Genomic DNA, 22,400 nt, shown 5'->3' with positions numbered 1-22,400 from the left:
CCGTAAAGCGTGCCGATTGAACTTTGAGCTCTAAGTTTGGATATAAGTTAAAAATGGTATAAAGGACTAGGAAATATGATTTCTGGCGAAAATTGAAGGAAATTAGTATGTTTGGGGAAGCGTGCAACAGCTTAAAACTGCAATTTCTCCGAACGACCGGAAAACTCCGGATTCATCTGATCAAGGGAAATTTAAGGACAATGGTTAATGTTAAAAAATAGAGTTTCTAAATAGGTTATAAAATTATGGACGTTTAGTGAAATAGGCGGGAGATTTGAATTAGTTTGAAATCGCGTGAGGTGGCGGTGGAGTCCACCTCACTTAAGTGGACTTAGCCACATGGACCAGTCACTATTCATCATCACGCCAAACCTCTATTCTCTCTCTAAAAACCGTGGAGTTTATCAAAGAAAGGGGGAAGGAAGCTTGGTTGGTTCTTGATGATTTAGCCACCGAATTCAACAAAATTTGTCATCAAACTTCAAGTAAACGACCATCCGGACATAACAGTACCATCCACAAGCCTAGAAACTCACTTATTTGGGAGAAAAGAGGAAAAATCAGCCACGAAAAAGTGAAAAGATTTGTGTTCTTGGAGTGGTTTAAATCCTCCAATGCTTCAGTATGTTATGGAAGAGTCCTAGACCAAGCTTTTGAGTAAGTTTTAACACTTTCCATTTATTGAATCAAGAGTTTTAAAATTTGTGACCTAGAGCTAAATTGTATGATTGATGTAGTTAGAGAGCTCAAATGGAAATTGTGTCTTAGAATGATGTTTTAGAGTGATTGATGTGATAAAAATTATTGATGAAATTGGGATTTTAACTTGGTAAATTTTGGTTGTGGTTCATGACTTTGTTAACTTGATTGGTTGTAGGATTGTGTAATTGAGTTTTTGAGTGTTTGTATGAGTTAATAGTAAGATTGTATGATGTGTGGAAATGTTGAATTGGATTGAATAACCCTTGGTTGGGGAGCATGATACATTCGGCCATTTGAGGGTATTTGAGGTTGGATAATGCAAAAATCATGCAATTGATGTGTTGTGTTGTTAAATGGTATCTAGAGGTGTTGTGTGATGAGTTTATGCATGGAAAATTAAAGGAAAAATACTTGGAGTGTGTGAGAGCGTACATTGGACCTAGAAGGAAATAATTGGAAAAATGATGTTGTGATGGTGTAGGATGGAAAGTGGGACCTAAAATGGTGTTGTGGTAGCTTTAGGATGCTAAAGAAAAATTAAAAGAAAAATTAGAAAAATATTTTGTAAAAATGGCCTATGTTGGCCGAACCTATGTGTTGGGAGAGGGGATTGTTGGTGTTTTGGAATCCTGTTGATTTCACCTTGTATTGATGATCCTCTCGTGATCATTGTAGGTTGCCTCCCGCGGAAGTGAACTCGAAACCGTGACCAAAGGGATTTTGGTAAGTGATTATGACTTGATGCATGAATTTCCTGATAATAATGTATATGCATTGGTGAATGGAAATTGAATTGGGAATGTCCTATATGTAGGCATTTTTATTTGTATCAAGCTCGAGGATGTATTGAATTGGAGCGGTAAGAAGGAGATTATTCAGGTAATCCCTTGGTACTGGGGTTTGATCCCTGTGTGTGCTCTACCATGCACGTTGAGGGTAGTGGTTGGAGGTGTATGTGAATAATGTAGTATAACATGATCATGAATATTGTATAAATAGTGGTACATAGGATGTACCGAGTGTCTGACCAGTAGACAGTTGCCTTTCGGGCGTTACGGACTTCCACTGTCTCCATGAGGGAGTTCCAGTTGACCTGGGGTCGTGGTGTGTTATCCGTAGAGGAGCACACTAAGAACGTGAGGTGTTATAGTACTAGAGGATCACTCCACCCCATGGCTCACTCAATGTGCATACAATGATCATAATATGAAATGCATAACATACAAATATCGCACAAGACTGGGCACATATCCAAGAACATCCACACAAGGATTCCGTTCAAGGACCTCCATCATATTTACTCCCGGGAAGCTTCCTGGTGCCTCTCCCATGGATGAGACGATCCCATGGCAAAACCCAACTGGAACTCCTCATGAGCCCTATCCAGCGGAAGTCCCACGTTTGGATCATCCTGGTACCTCTCCCAGAGTCGGCCCCACAGCAAAACCTGCCCGGAATTCCCAAAGGATATCTCCAGCGGAAGTCCAAACCACACACATCTACTCGCCAGAGATCGCAGATATATCACACAACATACTCCAAGCATGTCACGCAATCAAGCAAAAATGCATGAACATACATATTCACACAAAGTCAAAAATCACAAAATCTAACCACAACCTTCCACTAGGTGTGGTGGAGCACACAAGGGATTAAAACCAAAGTTCCAATGGTTTACCTCAACTCCATACGAAATGCCCCACACGTAAGCTCCAAACTTATTCCACTTCTATTGGTTCCGTGAATGGTAACCTATATGATCAAACAACCAAGATCATCACACTTGCATAAAGTCAATCAATTCACAAGAATTATTACCAATTAGAATCACTTAGGCCTAAAGGCCATGCCACATTTAATTCGACTACCTCCATCATTTTAATCCTCCAACTAACTCACCACTTATTCACCAATGCATCAACCATTGATGATACTCTATTTCCACATCATTTTTCCTTACTTTTCCTTATAGTTCGAATTCTTCAAGGAAGCATCCACCAAGGCTTTCAATTCAATTTAACACTTATACACATCCTTTAATCCTATAATTAATTCATACCAATGCTCCATAATTCAATTATCCAATCCTATCATTGTAACACCCTGTATATATCCGGTAATGTTATCATGTTATCGTATTAAGCTGCGCTTAATCAAAAATGCGGAATATCTTTTTCTTTTCAATTATGACGTCATTATCATTATCAACTTGCTTAATAAATCAATTAATAAAATATTGCCTGTATGTAGATTGCAAAAGACAGCTAACTGAAATACCTCATTAATTAAAATAACATAAGTATGTCTCTAGTCACGGAACTACAACACGTAGACCGGACCAACTAGTAGTTTATACAACTCAAGCTAAAAGTACTAACAATATAGTGGCATGGACAACTCCCATGCTCACCCAAATAAGGCAACAAAGCCCAACATAAGTCTCAACTCAATAATCATAAATGACAGAAAACATAAACAGCATCCAATCCAGTCATGCCAGCATAAATACAACAGCAATAATCATCAACTAAGCTTTGGCCTCCTACCGCCAGAGGCATCAGTCCCCATACTACCTGAACCTGAAATAAGCATTCCCCAAACGTGGAGTGAGATCTCTAAACAATAAATCTCAGTAAAGCAAGGGGTCCTTAAGGATCTTCCACCCCAAGCTCACTTACATGTGCAATATAAGTTCCAAAACAGTTTAACAATATCATTTCCAAAATAGTGCAATGGAGCAGATAATCATGTCATGTGTGTCAATACAATAATCTACTGGCCAGAGAAATGTAGGAATACGTCTATTACCCACACAATACGCGCCATGCCGTACCTACCCTTAGGATACCATCCCATCGGGTGAACACCACATACATATCATAAGCCATTGCACAATGTAAGCTCAAAAGCATTTCAATATATATCAAAACATGTAACACAACATGCATATAACCATACCCCCAAGGGACATGGTGGAACCACAACATGGCTAAATCGAGGACACGAAAGCTTATCTCGCAAGCTAACAATCCAAGCCAAGAGTCCACAGCTCAAAGTCCAAACACAGCAGAATCACAATCTGTTATGGACCAATAATATATCAACAATCATACTCTACAAGCATACATCATAAAGACAACGTCTTTCCTTACGTTTTACGTCTTAAGGCTTCACACAAGCCATAAGCCCTTAATCACTTGATTCTGACTTAGTTCAATTATTACAGAAGTTCAACTTCCTCAAACTAGGGTCCACAAACCCCTAATAGCCTACTGTATGAATAGTGCAGCTACTGTTCTTCGAAATCCCATAATATCCGAATATCTGTCGGGGGCATATCCGGATATCAATATCCGGATATCTCACAGCCAATATCCAGATATCCATATCCAGATATTCAGATCCCCATATCCGGATATCCATATCCGGATATTTCCAACACAATATCCAAATATTTCATGGCAGAACTCAGATTCTGCATTTCGCGAAATACCACTTCCAAGGTTCCATTTTTACCGATTACAGAAGCTTAAACATGCATTTCTAGGTGTGTTTAGAATTACCCAACGTTAGGTTATCAACTTTAATCCATTACATGCATCAAGGTTCCATTTTTAACCAAGGAAACATAAGGTCAAGGTTGATGGAGCTTGCCAACAACTCAAAACAGTTGAAAGAAAGCTCTTGGAGCTCACTCTTTAGCTCCTAAGGTACAAACTTGCAAAAGAGAACGAAATGGCACACTACCAAGGTTCCTTCTCACCAAAAATGGCTTCTTGGAGCCTCCAATGGCATGAACAAAGGCTCACACCAAGGAAACACACCAACTCAGCCCCTCACCACCTCTCTAGCAGCCTCTAAACCCAGAACACAAGCTCCTCTCCCACTCACAAGTGTCCATCATACCCAACCAAAGAGTTTTGATGAAGAAAAGGTAGAGAAATGTGGTTACTTTGGAGGTTCTAAGAGAAGTTGAAGGTGACAAGAAGAAGAGTCTGATCAGCAGCCATAAAGCCTCACGTAGAGCAATAGCATGGCCTAGGGTTTTGTGCCAACAAGCCTATATAAAGCCACTTATGAATTAATAACACAGTATTATCGTTAATTGCTACGCTTAGCATTTTAATCCCAAACTCAGGATTCTTAACCTACTTAATTTTACAAGAATTATCATATTTTTCTTATATTTTTCGCAGCACCTTTTCGGTACGCGCTTTTCCATAGCCAGTATCAGTTCTGACACCAATTCTCATTATTTTAACTTGAAATTCATTTTAAAAGTCCTATATATTATTCTAGGAATATTCATGCACTTATTATAATTTTATGGGATACTTTATCGGTACGCATTTATACCGACTAGCAGAACCGGTATCTGCAGTTTTCGTCAGAAAAGCGACTTTCAACATTATTACCCACTTACCATAATTATTAAAGCTTCATCATAATTATTAGGGTCAATTATGGAATTATCTAATTAATTTCCTTAATTAGCGGTGCGGGTTCTTACAATCATTATGCCACTTCATAAAGTCTTGAAATCTCACCACAAAATTGCGTAAGTTAAAATTCCCAAATCACAATAATTTTTATTACATCAATCATCATCATTTACCATTCTAAGCATTAAATTTCAAAGGAGCAACATCATTAAAAGCCCCTAACCACATCAACCAACCAACACATAATCAAAGACTCATTCATTTTATGATCTCAATAAAATTTCCATGAGAATGTGAAAACTTACCACCAATAGCTTCCTAAGGTCCAAGGGGATGATCTCCAATCAATGGATCAACACAAAAAGTCCCAAAATTTCTCCAAAATGTCACAATTTTGTGGCTGTTTTAGGTTTATAACTCCTCACCCAATGATCCCCACAAGGTGCACTTTACATGAAAGTTACTCACAATCTCAAGGGAAAAAACTTTGTAGTTAGAAGTTTCTATCAAAAGTTGCTAGAAAAGAGAGTTAGAAATCAAAGCTTCAAAAACCCCTTTTCCATGGAGAAGAACACTATGAAGGAGAAGAGAGTGTTCAGATTTCTCTTTAAAAGGGTCACTTATTCACTTAAAACACTTATGTGGGTCCCACATGTCATTTAACTTTATTAAATCACCCAATTTAACCCACAAATTCATAACTTACGTATTTTTCTCGTTTACGTCATATTTTTATTTCCTAAAAATACTGATCATATTTTCGCACTTATCGGTGCAATTATACTGCAGTATTTTACACCTGTAAAATCAGTATTCATCAAATTTTCTGAAACTTGCCTGTCCACTCGATTTTTCATCTTGAATCCATTTCTGGCATTATTTTTACCATTTGAGACCTTCTACTCAATTTTTCTTGTCTCGGGTTACGTGTTTGGTAAATTACCATTTTGCCCTTTTTACGTATTTTGGCCCTAATTTCAGGATTTTCACTAATCCTACCATTTAAATCATATTATCATATATAATCATACTTTTACAAAATACAAGGTGTTATATTATGCACTAGATATTGTATCATGATTTTTTAAGAAAACTTTCCAAAATATCTTTTTAAAAATAAAATCAAAATCTTCAAATTAACTTTCCAGAAATAAATAAAATCAAATCAAATATTTCAAAAAGGAAATCAATCTCAAATTAAATTTTTCTTTTTTAAATCAAAAACCAAATTAAATTAAATCTTTTAAAAAGGAAATCAATCTCAAATCAAAAACCAAATATAATCAAATCTTTAAAAAGAAAATTAATCTCAAATTAACCTTTTCTTTTTCAAATAAAGAACCAAATCAAATCAAATCTTTTTAAAAAAGGAAATTAATTTCAAATCAACTTTTTCTTTTCCAAATCAAAAACCAAATATTAAAAAATTTTATTTGGATTAAAAATAAAACTTTTTCTTTTTCTTTCCTTAACTACCATGTGTGTGAGACTTGTATGTCAAAGCATAAGTTTATGCTTTTAAAACAATAATAAGCGTAATAAATAAAAGTTGTGATCGTAACTGTAAATTATTTGCGGAATAATTATTTAAACTACTTTTATATCATATATTACTTCCCTCAAGTCACTAAGGGGTTCCCATAAATCCACTTAGCTAAAATCTCACCTTTACGTTTTCTACCTATCCGAACATGGTTCGGTCTTTTAATTATTGCGGATAAACCGCATTCTACAAGCCTCTCATCTTTTGATATGTTATTCTACACTTAATTACCTTTCTAGGAAGCTATCACACGAGATCATAAAGTTCTCGTTTGCTTCGGATATCGCTGTTTGAAGTTGGACAAGCAAATCTGCCAGCCAAACTCAAACCGGCTCCAAACAGCCTTCACTCAATCAATTATTCTGGAAAATCCACTCAACCAATCGCTCTCAAATTTTTATACAGTAAACTAGACACCTCAAGCTTCAATTTTACTTATCATGCACCTAATTTTGACCAAGAAATGAAGCGGAAATAATTTTCCCAATCTCGCACCAAATCTGCCACATGTGTAGTGGCCACATGAGTAGTCCATGCTCTCTGCCTTCTACAGGCCGACGTACAGCCCAGAAAAATCCCAAATTTTATCACAAGGTAGAGGACATCACAAGCTCCAAAACGGAGTATGGCACGTCCCTATCGGACCTCTGTAGAGGGAGATATGCTCTCCCAAAATTTGCCTAATTTCTAGAAAATTTGTCAGAGTTTCCTTTGTTTTTCTCCTAAATCCCAAATTTGCAAAAGTGTTCTTTAACCTCAATTTGTACCTAATAATAATTGGGTGGAACACAAGGACCAGCAATGCCTTTGTGCTCTTACAATCCTTCACAGTTTATATCCAATTTAATCAATATACATCATTCATGCTTACTTTCTCAATTTAACTTATTTCAATCACAAGATCCCATTTGCATGCATTCTTAGAATCATAAAGCATCATTCACATTCTAGAATAGGCTTATTTCCTTTTCATCATATTACATACTTTCATATTACATCAAGTCTTCATATACAATTTACAACTCCTCCAAATGACATATTACAAATTACAATCCATAACTTTCGAATAAGACATGATAATCAAAAGACTAAACTTAGACAAAATACATCATGAACAAAATGATAACAATAATCCTAATCATATGCATTGTTCATGACCTAAGTCTAGCCTAGGCCCAATGGCCAACAAAATGCAAAATAGTAAAAGTCGTCCTGCTCAACCTACGGGCTTCTTGCCCGTCGCTCTGACACCACTGCTACCTCCTGAAATAAAGTCCCCAAAGCGGGGTGAGATATACGAATATATCTCAGTAATCCAAAGGTTCTGGAGAATACTCCACCCCAGGGCTCACTTCGATGCATATAAATAATACAACATAACATCTGAAAACAGGATATAGCAACGGATTTAGTGAAATAGGGAATCATAGGGAAACAAAATACAATGAAGCTGGAATGGTCAATGTCAAAACCACGCAACGTCCAGCCTATTGGCCTCGGCATATAAGCCTACGGGTTTCAATCCAAGGAGTGTTCCCAGAACATCAACCAAGGCACCCACCACCATATCCACCCGAGACTTCCTAGTGTGCTCCTATCAAATAACACACCACGACCCCAGGTTAACTGGAACTCCCTCACGAAACCTATCCAGTGGAAGTCCGTAACGCCCAAATGCAAAAGTCTACTGGCCAGAGACATGGTACATCCTATGTACCACAACACATGCAATATGCGTGAACATGTTATCCTATATTATTTACATACATTTCCTACCATTACCCTCAACGGACATGGTGGAGCACACAAGGGGATCAAACCCCAGTACCAAGGGATTACCTGTATAATCCTTTCCCACAGCTCCATTGCAATATATTTCCCGAGCTAGGTACACAAACAGAATGCCTACATATAGGACATTCCCAATTAATTTCCATTCATCCAAACACATGCAAGTTATTAGTTCAACAAACATGGTTCCAAAATAATCACCACAATCCCTTTTGGTCCGGGACCAAGGGCAACCCACCGAGCTCACGATTCAGGGTTCAAATCAGCGGAAAGCAACCTACATTGATCATACACGGATCATCAATATACGGTGAATCCACCAAATCCAAAAATATCAAAATCCTCCCCAACACAATGGTAGGTTCGACCATTTAAGTGTTAAATTAGAAATTATTTTTCTTTATTTTCTTTTTATTTTCTTTATCATTCTAAGGCTACCACAATGTCATTTTAGGTGCCACATTACATCCTACATCATCACAACCTCATTTTGCTATTTATTTTCTTCTAGGTTCAATTTCCAATTCCACACAACCAACCACTTTTTCCTTTGATTTTCAAAGCATCCACTCGTCACACAACCCTTCTAAATACCATTCAACAACACCACACATCAATTGCATAATTTTTGCGTCATTGGACCCTAAATACTCTCTCTTAGCCAAATTGTACCTAGCCACACACCAAGGGTTATTCAATTCAATTCAACTACTCCACACCTCATATACAATCCTATTATTAACTCATACAACAACTCAATTACACAATCCTAAAACCAACCAACATCACAAAGTCATGGGATCATGCTCAAATTTCACTAAGTTATCATCAATTTTTCCCAATAAATTTTATGACATACAACACTCCAAAACATCATTCTAAGTCACTTTCATCTAATACACATTTTCAATTTGAGCTCTCTAACAACATCAATCATACAAATAAAGTCTTGGGCTCATGAATTTCAATCAATTAATCCAACCAATAGAATGTGATGAAAATTACTCAAAAGCTTGGCCTATGACTCCTCCACAACATACTAAACCATTGGAGAACCAAACAACTCCATGAGTGCAAATCTCCACACATAGGTCGCGAGTTTGGGGGAGGGGGGAATTTCTCAAAATCTAGGGAGTTTCATGGCTCAAGACTACCATGGTTGTGTTTCGATGGTGATTTACAACAAGTTTGGTGACAAACTTTACTTGATTTGGTGGTTGCATGATGAAGTTAGGAGCAAAATAATTTTTGCACAAAAACTTGCACAATGACCATGGAGGCCGCGGGTTTGGAAGAGAGAAGGGGGAGGGGATGTGTGAATAGTGACTTAGGCTTAGTTGTCATCTTATGACTTAAGGTGGATCCTACCACCACCTCACGCGTTTTCAAATTAATTCGAATCTCCCTCCGATTCCACTAAACGTCCATAATTTCATAACCTATTTAGAAATTATAATTTTTAACATTAACCGTTGTCTTTTAATTACCCTTGATCAGATGAATCCGGAGTTTTCCGGTCGTTCGGAGAAATTGCAGTTTTAAGCTGTTACGCGCGTCGTAGGCACGCTTCTCCAAACTCACTAATTTCCATCAATTTTCATCAAAAATCTATTTTCTAGTCCTATATACCATTTATAACTTACATCCAAACCTAGAGCTCAAAATTCAATTGGCACGCTTTACGGTGCAACTGTACCGCGGTATTTTTACCCGGTAAAACACTATTCACCGAATTTTCAGAAACTTGCCTAACCACTCAATTTTTTGTTCTGAATCCATTTCCAGGGTTATTTTTATCATTTGAGGCCTCCTACCGAATTTTACCTTCCTAGGGGTGCGTGTTTGGCTAATTACCGTTTTACTCTTTCTTTGTATTTTAACCTAATTTTCAGGATTTTCACTAATCTTTCCCTTTAATCCATATTTAACATATTAATATGTGTTTTAGAATTATGAGGAGTTATATAACGGGACGACTTGCTGCCTTTACAAGGTTCTTATCGAAATAAGCGAAAAAAGCACTCCCATTTTTTAAGCTATTGAAAAACAAGGCGGAGTATGGATGGAGTCCAGAAAGTGAAGTTGCATTTGATGAAATAAAGAAGTGCTTGGCTACACCCCCAGTCTTATCAAAACCACAACTTGGGGAAACTTTGGTGCTGTATTTAGTCGTTGGAGAAATAGCGAAAAGTGTCGTACTGGAGTGGGACATAAACATGGTCAAATGCCAATTTATTTTGTCAGTGGGGCACTCTAAGGTCCCGAACTTAGATATCAAAAATTGGAAAATATGGTATTTTCCATACTTACCACAGCAAGGAGACTTCGTCTGTATTTCCAGGGGCATCAAGTCATTCTTAGAATTAATCAACCAATCCCGCAGTATTGCACAAGCCGAATCTAGCAGGACGAATGACTAACTAGGCAATCGACCAATTTGATAATTGGCATGCCATCAAATCTCAGGCATTGGTCGACTTCATGATGGAACTCACTCCATCCATCAAAGAGTATCATGAACCAGACAACACTTGGAAGATTTTGTTGATGGCTCATCTAATACAAAGGAAAGTGGAGTCGGGATAATCAAAGAAAGCCTAGAAGGGGTATCAACAGAGTATTCCCTCCATTTGAACTTCCTTACCTTAAATAACCAAGTAGAGTTTGAGACTTTGATAACCGAGTTGATGCAAGCTAAGGAGCACAGAGCTAAGAATATCAAAGTTTTCAGTGACTCACAGCTTGTCACCTCACAAATTTAGGGGAAATACCAAGTTAAGGGGCCATTGTTGGCAAAATATTTAAGCAAAGTGAGAGAACTCTTATCTGAGTTTGAGGAAGCCGCCATCAACCACATCCCCCGTAGTGAAAATAACAGAGCACATATTTTGTCCAAAATTCCAAGTACAAAGAACCCAGGGAATCATAGAACGGTGGTACAACAAAGCATTCCAAAGCCAAGTTGTGTAATGATGATCACGACAGCAGAAGATTGGAGGCAGCCAATCATTGCTTACTTGGAAAGATAAATATTACCAAAAAACTCAGGTGAGACTAAGAAATTAGTCCGAGATGTAGTCATGCACACCATTGTGGAGGAGTAGTTGTACAGAAAGGGGTTGCATTCCCCAATGTTGAAGTGTCTGAACTCGGAAGAAGCTTAGTATGTTTTGACCGAGATCATGAAGGAATCAATGGTTAGCACATGGGTACTAAAGCACTAGCCCAAAAAGCTCTATGAGCCAGGTATTACTAGCCCCCTATGGAGGCAGATGCGAAGGAGCATGTCAAACGATGTGACAACTGTTAGAAACATGCAAAGATGATTTTGGCTCCACCAGAAGAATTAACTTCCATCTTTGATTCATGACCATTTTACAAATGGGGCATGGACCTTCTTGGACCATTCAAAGCGGCTGAAGGACAGTTACGATGGCTAAATGGTAGTTGTTGATTATTTTACGAAGTGGATAGAATTTGAACCTGTAACAACTATCACTTCAACAAAAGTGAAGAGATTTTTTAGAGGAATATCATTTGCAGATTCAAAATCCCAGTCGAGATAGTGACGGACAACAGAACTTAATTTGCAGATAAGAAGTTCGAAGAATTGATGATCGACTTCCACATCAAGCACCATTTTGCTTCAGTAGAGCACCTCTAGTCAAATTGTCAAGCCAAGACTGCGAATAAAATAATTATAGATGGGCTTCGAAAGCGGTTGGATGATATCAAAGTAAATTGGATTTAATAATCATATTTTGTCTTGTGGGGATAGAGGACAACTATTCAAACTGCAATAGAAGAAGCTCCATTCAGACTCACTTATGGATGCGAGGCCATAATCCTGGTTGAGCTAAGGGACCTTCTTGGAGAAGGATGAAGTCCCTTAGAGAAGAGGAAGAAAAGAATAGTGAAGAACTGGCAAGCAGAGCTAGATCTGATAGATAAAACAAGAGCCATGACACACTGCCGAGATATGGCCGTAAAGGAACTGACTGTGGCGAAATACAAAAAAAAAATGAGACCAAGGTCATTTGAGAAAGGCGACTTGGTACTCCGAAAAGCAGATATTGAAAACAAGAATGCAAGAGATGAGGAGCTAGCTGCAAATTAGTAAAGCCCTTATCGGGTGAAAGAAAAGCTCGACAAATGAGCTTACATCTTAGAAACTTTGGAGAAGAAACGTATCAAAAGAAGCAGACAAGTTGAAGCAATATTACAGCTAGAATTTGAGTTACAGGGGAAGGCTAATGTTGTTATATTTTTAATACTTAGGCAAAATTTTGCTCTGTATAGGGGTAATTTAAAGCCGATTATATGGACAAAGTCATGTAAACAATTCATTGTTTATGAATAAACGAGGAAATATTCACTGCAACTTACCTGTTGCAAAGATAACTAAAGCATTGTGGTAGGGTGAGCCGGATTCAAAGAGGTGAATCTCGTCAAAATGACTCTGATCAAGTCTAAATCTATAAAGGACACGTTTTGATATTAAATAATATTTTTAATTTATGTAGTTTATATTATATTTAATATTCAATAATTTAACAAAAAAAAAAGAAACTAAACTTATAATATCCATCAATTTTACAAAAAAATATAAGATGTAAATATTTACTATCATATTTTCAAATTGAAAATCTCTTATACACTCCAATGATATTTATTCGGTATCCATTTTAATTTTTTATTATATCAGTTTGGTAAAACATCGATAAATTTTTTCATGAACATGTCAGAGTGTCTGGGTGTCGGAGAGTGTATGATACGACACTTCAAATTTTTTGAAGTGTCCATGCAACATAGATCATTTGATTAGTTTTTAAACCCATCACATCAAGAGAAAAGTAAACATGCACCAAATTCTATATATATTCCATTGTTTAGATTTTTATTTATTTATTATTATAGCAATTTTTTTGGTGTTTTGGGGGGGTGTCTAGTCATGCGCATCAAAACATCAAAAAAAAAAATATAGTCTTGCAAGTATTAAGAACCCATTTTTTTGTAAAATAAGTCCTTATCAACAAAAAATACGTTTAAAAATATTTGAAGTACAAAAATAAATTTTCAAACAAAAGATATAAGCCCCTAAAAACACAATTTTAGTATTTTTCTCAAATTTTAGAAATAGTAGCTTCTTAAAAAAACTATATCATAAAAGTTTTTTTTTTCAAAGCTTATCTGACACCCTAAATTACCTTTCGATCACTAAGCTACTCAGAACCAATGTTATTAAACCTGGCCCAACTAATGATCTGGTCGAGGTACTGGATCAATGGTTCAACCAATGGATCACTGGTTCAACCACATGACCCGTAATTATATATAAATTTATAATTTATATTAAAAAACTATAAATATACTCAAATATTTGTAAAAAATAATACCAATTCTAAATATTTTAATATGAAAAATAATAAATTACACTTGTTCAACAAAATATCAATCAAATATATAATACTTGTAATACTGGTGCTTCAGGTTCAGTAGACGACATCTCTAACTATAAATCAAATCAAAATTTCATGCATATTATATACCCAAGATAATATTAGTGTTGTAAGTACAATGCCGGAGCCAGGCAAAAGTTTTAGGCTGTGCCAAAAAAATTTAGCATTGCTAATACCTATGTTCATATAACTAAAGGTGGCCATAGTTTAAGATGTCAATAACAATGAATAAACAATTAGCATGTTTAAGATGTCTCCTTTTGTTTTATATGAACAATTCCACTCCAAAAGGGTCCTCTTTCAGGAAAATGAAAATTAGGATTTAGCCCACTTTGGTCCATGGGCTGCAGGTCATAAAACCTTGCAAGTGGCAACATTTTCCTTTTGAATTGGGCTGTTGAAATGGATGGAGATACAAGAACCGGTTGCAATTTTTTATTTTTTAAACATGCTAGCCAAAATAACCAAAATCAGCAAATGCCTTGTCATTGTTTAAACATGCCAGCCCATGGTATCGTTTAAACATGCCAGCCAAAATCAGCCAGTTAGGTAGTGCCAAGGCACTACCAGAAGACAACGTGGCTCCGCCACTGTGTAGGTACATAACCTCTGTAAGTCAATAAGTAATAGATCACTCAAATATTTCAAAAGAAACAAATCATTTGTGTGATAGTAAAAAAAGAAAGGCATCAATTGATCATAACAAACCATTTTTTATATAAATTGGGTCGGATCATCGGTTGAACCGACCGGGTATCGATTTTTACAAAAACTGGCCGAGTCACACTAGGTCGCACCGATTCCATTACATGGTCGATCCAATATGAAAATCAGACCAGTTATATAATCATTTCACCGATTTTTGGGTCGACCTTGCGGAATCGATTTGATTTTTATAACATTGGTCACAACTATGCTTACTATGTTTATTTAAATTTTTTAAGATTTCAAAAGCTTCAAAACCAAATTGCACAGCTCAAGCACAAAAGCTTTTAATCTACTGGCATAATGATATCCTTGGGGAAAATAAATAAAAATGTTCCATTAAGCATGAAATCGTAACACAATATAATGCTGGTGCTTTACTTCTACAGTAGTTAATCCTAGTCCCTAGATGGCGGTGCGGAATGGCCAATCCCAAAACCAAAAGCACCAGAATGGATCATGCAGCAGCCAAATAATTTCCAGTACACACATAATTTTAAGATATGCCTCGTTACCTCTCTTGTGTTCTTGGACTGTAGGTGTAAAGAGACACCGATGTCAACTGCTCAAAAAGGGAGGTGTGAATCAGTGTGTAACTGATAGGTTTTTCCTATAGATTAAGGGATTCTAACCTAAAGGGTGTAGAACTGCAAAAATCACCCTCTGACTGAACAAGGGTGGAGGTTTTAGCATGGGTAAAATAGGAATTTAGTCCCAGTTTCCACAGTTGTGATTTCACCAGCAAAAAGTCACTATCTAGTCTACAATCTGCATAACACAACAGTCCTCAGAGGTCAATTTATGCCTCTGCCGTCAATGCAATTTAACAACATTAACTACCTTGGTTATTTCTTAGCAAGCCAAAACCATTTTCCAAAACAAACTGTTATGTCGTGATGATAGAGATGTTCAATCAGAGATTGGTAATGTTTTTGTTGGATCAAGATGCCATCTCTCAGGTATTTATGGAGAAGATACTTAGAAGGTAGGCATATCACTGTGTAACATTATAATATACGGCATAGCCAAAAGGTAGGGTGTGTGCACAGTGACAGCTAAGAGAAAGGGTTTAGAATGTGTGTATCTTATTTGTTTAACTCCTTATTTATAGATGGGTTACCTGACAGGAGTGAATTTTTGGGCCTCTAAGTAATATTGGGGTACATTTGTTAATCCATTGTTGTCGTAGCATGATTAGTATAATTAAGGAATATTTCATTAATTCTTTGTTAGTCGTTAGACATTTGTCATGTCCATAACACAATCAATTTTCAAAAAATTTAAAATAGATTCTAAATACCAGCATAAGGAGAAAAATTGCATTTTTTTTGGTAAAAGTGTAAAGAACCGCTTCAACCCAAAATCTGAAGGTGTTGGGTGAGGGCCTTTTAATGGTTTATATTATTCTCTAACACACCCCTTACACAAGAGCCCTTTGGGCTTGAAGTGTGGATATTTATTGCATAGACCCAATTTGTTTTTTGGTTTTACCTTGTGCTTATTTAATTCCACTTGAAATGGGGGTAGTGAGTATCGAACTTGAGACCTTATGGTCACTAAAGCTCTGATATCCTGTAAAAAAAATCACTTCAACCTAAAATCTTAAGGTGTTGGGTGAGGATTTTTAATGGTTTATATTATTCTCTAACAAAAAGTAGGTAGGTGCTTGTTTCCTGCCAAAAGCAATTTCAATATATATTGGAATTCAATCACAAGTTATAGCCTTTGATTTTTGGAGATGACAACTAATTTAAGACTTATCAAATAAAAACAAGCTCACTGACACATTTTTCATAAATCAACCCAAAACACACGTATGGGAAGAAGTGCTGGCAGTAGGTAGGGAATAATAAGACGATATGAAATAAATGACAATGGATCACGAATCCTATCAGGACATGATGGTAGAAACAAGGAATTTGTCAGTATAATCAAAGCATCAATTTATTTCTATTATCTAGCTTGTTCTTGATTATAGACCAAGATATGGAACACTATATGAACCCGCACCAACTCATGTCATATTTATTCATTGTTAAGAATCAAGAGTTTTTACGACTACTCCATAAGGTAGATATGCATGGAAATAAAGTACATTGCTTTAAGAGAAGGGAAAGAAAATAGTCTTAAGAAGTGTGTTCCCCATTGCAGCTATAACTTTTATCAGCAAATCAAGAAATGAAGTAGGCACCTAGTTTCCCATTTCATTTAACATAAACATTTCATTTGACATGACCACTAAGAACAAGATAGGGAGTATTCAAACGAGCTTAAGCTTCCCTCATTCTCATTAGAGACATATATGGTGTGTCTGAGCTATTCATCTTCTTCATCTTCAATTCTTTTTGATATTGCTTCAAACGCTTTTCTTGCTGCATTTTTCTAGGCCCTATGCCATGGACCTTGTGAGAACGAAATGATTCCTTAGATATACACTCCACCCTTTCCTTTTATGTCTTCTATGAAAAGATGGTGTCTTGATCATGTAAAAAGAGATAACTAAGTAACCTAAGTGTAAAATAGTATAAATATGCCTAAAAACAATGGTTAGGAACCCTGTTGTTGGTAAAAATGCAACCTTGAGGGATATCTTTATGTGAAATGCAAAACTGCATTTCTGTCATGAAATATCCGAATATTGATATCCGAATATGGGCTTGGGAATATTTGGATATTGATATTCGGATAGGTCCCCGACAAATATCCGGATATTGCCCTATTTTTGCATTTTCTGCGAAATCACCCTAACAAAATGTATTTTAATTAGCGTGGACCCTTAATTGATTGAGTGCTTGGGGATTTGGAAAAAGCTTGCAGTATGTGAAACGAAAAAGAAATATAGTCCCTTTAGGCATGAGGGGCTAGTATATGTATGTTGATGGTATTTATGTTGTGAAAATAAATCGTGGCATTCTATTGGGGACTTCGTTGGTGGTATTTATGTTGGTTGGATATCATGTTGGGGACTTCGTTGATATCGAGTTAGTATTGGAGCATTCTGCTTGACAAGTAAGCTTTCGATTCTCATGGTTAATTCTTGTTTGTTCTACCAAATTCCTTAGGGAAGTTGGTTGTTTTATATATTGTATATGTGTTTTATTTGTACTTGAATTTATGAAATGATGCACTCTTATATATATGTGATGTGGTATATGTAACAATCTATTGTACACCGGTATTGTTAACATTAATTATGATATTAAGCGCAGTTACAATCACATCAATTCATTTATAAAAATGTGGGTAAACTTTTTCCGTTTATTATGCGAGCATTTAAAACAATAAAAAGCGTAATAATCAAAAGCTGTGACCGTAACTGTAACTCTTCACGGAATAATTATTTAAACTACTTTTATAACTTATTTTACTTACCACAAGTCATTAAGGGGTTCTCATAAACCCACTTAGCCAATTTCTCACTTTTACGTTTTCTACATATCCAAACGTGGTTCGGTCTCTGAATTTGTGCGGAGAATCCGCACGTCGCAAACCTCTCATCTTTTGATATGTTATTATACACTTAATTACCTTTCTAGGAGGCTATCACACGAGTTATTTCAATTTTGTTTGCTTTGGATATCGCCGTCTGAAGTTGGAAAAGCAAAGCTGCCAGCCAACCCCAAAACAGCTCCTAACATCCTTCACTCAATCAGTTACTGCAAAAAATCCGCTCAACCAATTGCTCTCACATTTTTATACAACAAACTAGACACCTCAAGATTCAATTTGATATATCATAAACCTAATTTTACCAAGAAACGAAGCGGTAATAAATTTCCCAAAACCGGTCCAGGACTGCCACATGTGCAGTGAGCAAATGGGCAGTATGAGTTTACAGCCTTCTACAGGACGACTCCCAACCTATAATTTTACCAAATTTTACCACAAGATAAAGGACATCTTCAGCTTCAAAATAGCGTATGGCACGTCCCTGTCGGACCTCTATGGAGGGAGATATGCTCTCCCAAAGTTCGTCTAAATTATGCTGATTTCTAGAAATTTCGCGAGAGTTTCCTTTGTTTTTACAAAAATCCCCAAATTTGCCAATGTGATCTAAGACCTCAAATGTACCTAATAATCATGGGTGGCACACAAAAGGACCAACAATGCCTTGGGGCACTTACAACCCATCACAATTTATATTAATTATACAATATGCATCACATTGCTTCCTTTATTAATACTTAACACGTTTCAATAATTGAAGTCCAATTGCATGCATTTGCTAATTATACACATAATCATAATCCTAAAATAGGCCTAAGGTCCTTCCATCATATTACATCAAGTATCCATGTACAATTTACAACGTCTCAATTACATATTACAACTTGCAAATTCATAACCTTTAATTACAACATAAAACATAAACCTTAAAATGACATATACAACTAGACTTAGGCAAAATGACATGAACAAATATGACACTGAATCTCATCCTAAATACATATGCAATTTTCATGACCTAAGTCTAGCCTAGGCCCAGTGGCGATCAAAATGCAAAATATGAAGTCCTCCAACGACTAATCCTACGGGTTTCTTGGCCGCCGCTCCTGCACCACTGCTACTCCCTGAAATAAAGCCCCCAAGACGGGGTGAGATATACGAATATATCTCAGTAACCCAGATGATCTGGAGAATACTCCGCTCAATGGCTCACTTCGATGCATATAAATAACATAAATAACATATTTAAAACAGGATAAAGCAAGGGATTTTGAGAAACCGGGGAACATAGGGATACAAAATACGACGAAGCTGGAATGGTCGATGCCAGTACCACGCAACGTCCTGCCTAATGGCTCAGCATATAAGCCTACGGGTCTCAACCAAGGCGTGTTCCTAGAACAACCAACCAAGACACCCTCCATCCATATACACCCGAGACTTCCTAGTGTGCCCCTATCCGGATCACACACCACGACCCTAGGTCAACTGGAACTCCCTCTCGGAGACCTATCCAGTGGAAGTCCGTAACACCCGAAGGCAAACTGTCTACTGGCCAGAGACTCGGTACATCCTATGTACAACATACATACTAAATGCATGATCATGTTATTCTACTTTACTTACATACATTTCCTACCATCACCCTCAACGGGCATGGTGAAACACACAAGGGGATCAAGTCCCAGTACCAAGAGGTTACCTGTATAGTCCTCTTAACTTAGCTCCCAGCAGTATATTCTCCGAGCTCGTTATACAGCAGAAATGGCTACACAGAGGACATTTCCAATTACTTAAAATTCATACAAACACATGCAAGTTACCAATATACAAGCATGGTTCCAATTACTCACCTCAATCCCACTTGATCCGGGACCAAGGGCAGTCCACCGAACTCACGGTTCGGGGTTCAAATCTATGTACGACAACCTACAACAATCATGTACGAATCATCAATACAAGGCAAATATATCAAAGTACGAAAACGTCAAAAAACCTCACCCACATAAGGTAGGTTCGGCCAACAAGGTGTTATTTTACATTTTATTTTTCTAAATTTTCTTTCTCATTTTCTTAGGCATCCTTAGGTTACCAAAAGGCCATATCAAGTGCCATTTTTCATTTTACATCATTCAAACGTCGTTTTGCCTAATATTTTGCTCTAGGTCCAATTAACCACTCAACACTAGCAATTATTTTTCCATTAGTTTTCCAACCTTCCAACCACCACACTACCCATCTAATTACCATACCATTACACAACACATCATCCAAATAATTTTTCAACATAATTTCCTCTCTTTTTCCCTTAATGGCCGAATTGCACCAAGGCAATTCCCAAGAGGTTTTAAATCCAATTTCACTATTCCTCACCTCATACAATCCTATTATAACATCATACAACTACACAACAACTCCCAACACACTTCTAACAACAATCCAAAACACAAAGTCATGACATTTCTCCAAATTTTCCTAAGTTAAATCACATTTTTTCATCAATAATTGTTATTGCATTTATAGCTCTAACACATCATTTTAAGACATTATCATCTAATACACATTTTCCATTTGAGCTCTCTAACAACACAAATGATCAAATCCCCCTTTAGGGTTCATGAAACAAATCCAAAGATTAAACCATTGAAATACAAGGGAACTTACTTAAAAGCTTGGCACAAGGCTCCTCCTAGACATACTCAACCATTGGAGCATCTAACAACTCCATGAACACAAATCTAACACTATGAGCTGCGGCCTTGAGGATGGAATATCTCAATTTCTAGTGGCTTTCAAGGTTCAAGGGTACCACCAATGGATTTAGAAGATGATTTCCAATGCATTTAGAGTTAAAATTTTCATGATTTGGCTAAGGTTTGATGGAGATAGAGAGGAAGGAAAACTTAAACTTGCTTGGCTATGGAGGGGGCTGTCCGCGGGTTCATCAAGGAAGGAGAAGAGCAATGATAGTGAATAGTCCTTGCTTAGGTGGCTTAAGTGGCCTTAGGTGGGGTGGGTCCCACCGCCACCTCACGATTTTAAACTTATTTAAATTTTCCTCCGATTCCACTAAACGTCCATAAATTCACAACCTATTTAGAAACTCTAATTTTTAACATTAACCCTTGTCCTTTAATTATACTTGATCAGATGAATCCTGAGTTTTCCGGTTTAATTTTTGTGCTAGGAAATGTAAAAAAGAATAAAAAAATTTCTATATTTTTTGTTCCCGGACACAAAATGAGAAATACTTGTCTTTATCAATCACTCTTCACCACTACCATCAACACATCCACTAGGGATGGCAATATGGGTTGAGCCCGGCGGGTCAACCCGCCAACCCGCCAAAACGGGGCGGGTTGGGTTGAGGTTTTCGACCCACCAACCCACCTCAACCTGCCCCGCCTAGAAGTGGGTCAAAACGGGTTCAACCCACCGGGTTATAAATATTTTTTTTTTTTTACAATTAGGTAGTATTTTATTAGTCCTTAAATTTCTGTGATATCCAATTTTTTTTATCTTAGTACTTCCTAGAAAAAATAAAGAATAACAATTTTATTTATGACAAATGTTATCTATATATAAGTTCCTAAAGAATGTTTGACAAATATTAATATACATTTAAGATTGAGATTAAAAAAATATAGAGAAGTGTGACATAAAATAAAATAATATTAAAAAAATTCATAGAATATAATTTATTTTTGAATTTTAATTAATTTTTTTTAATTGGCGGGTTGGTGGGTTGACCCGCCAACCCGCCAACCCACCAAAAAATGGGGTGGGTTCATTTTACCAACCTATATTTTTTGGCGGGTCAACCCGCCCCGCCCCGTTTTTGACGGGTTGGTGGCGGGGCGGGGCGGGTCAACCCAAATTGCCACCCCTAACATCCACCACCATCATCGCAGCCACTGTCGTTACCACCATCAGGTCCATCACCATATCCATCACCATTCTACCACCGCCACCATTGCCACCACTATCATCATCATTGCCACCGTCACCAACCACCACTACCATCGCCACTGCCTTCATCACCACGCCATTGCCGCTGCCACCACGCCACCATCATCGCCGCAGCCACTGCCATCACCACCACTACCATCACTACCACTACCGCCATTACCATGCCACCTGTAACACCCCATATGCATTCGATCATGTTATCATTATTTATGATATTAAGCGCAGTTACAATCACAACAAATCATTTAAAATTTATGGTAAATTTTTTTCTTTTTGTTACCGTTTATAAAACGTTCGTAATAAACATTTCCCAAAATGTGATTGTAACTCAAAAATATTGCG

This window comes from Gastrolobium bilobum, unplaced genomic scaffold, assembly GCF_033153095.1.
Source record: "Gastrolobium bilobum isolate Gb01-03AN ecotype WA unplaced genomic scaffold, APGP_CSIRO_Gbil_v1 utg49207, whole genome shotgun sequence".
Taxonomy (NCBI): Eukaryota; Viridiplantae; Streptophyta; class Magnoliopsida; order Fabales; family Fabaceae; genus Gastrolobium; species Gastrolobium bilobum.
Note: the sequence above shows the minus strand (reverse complement) of the source record.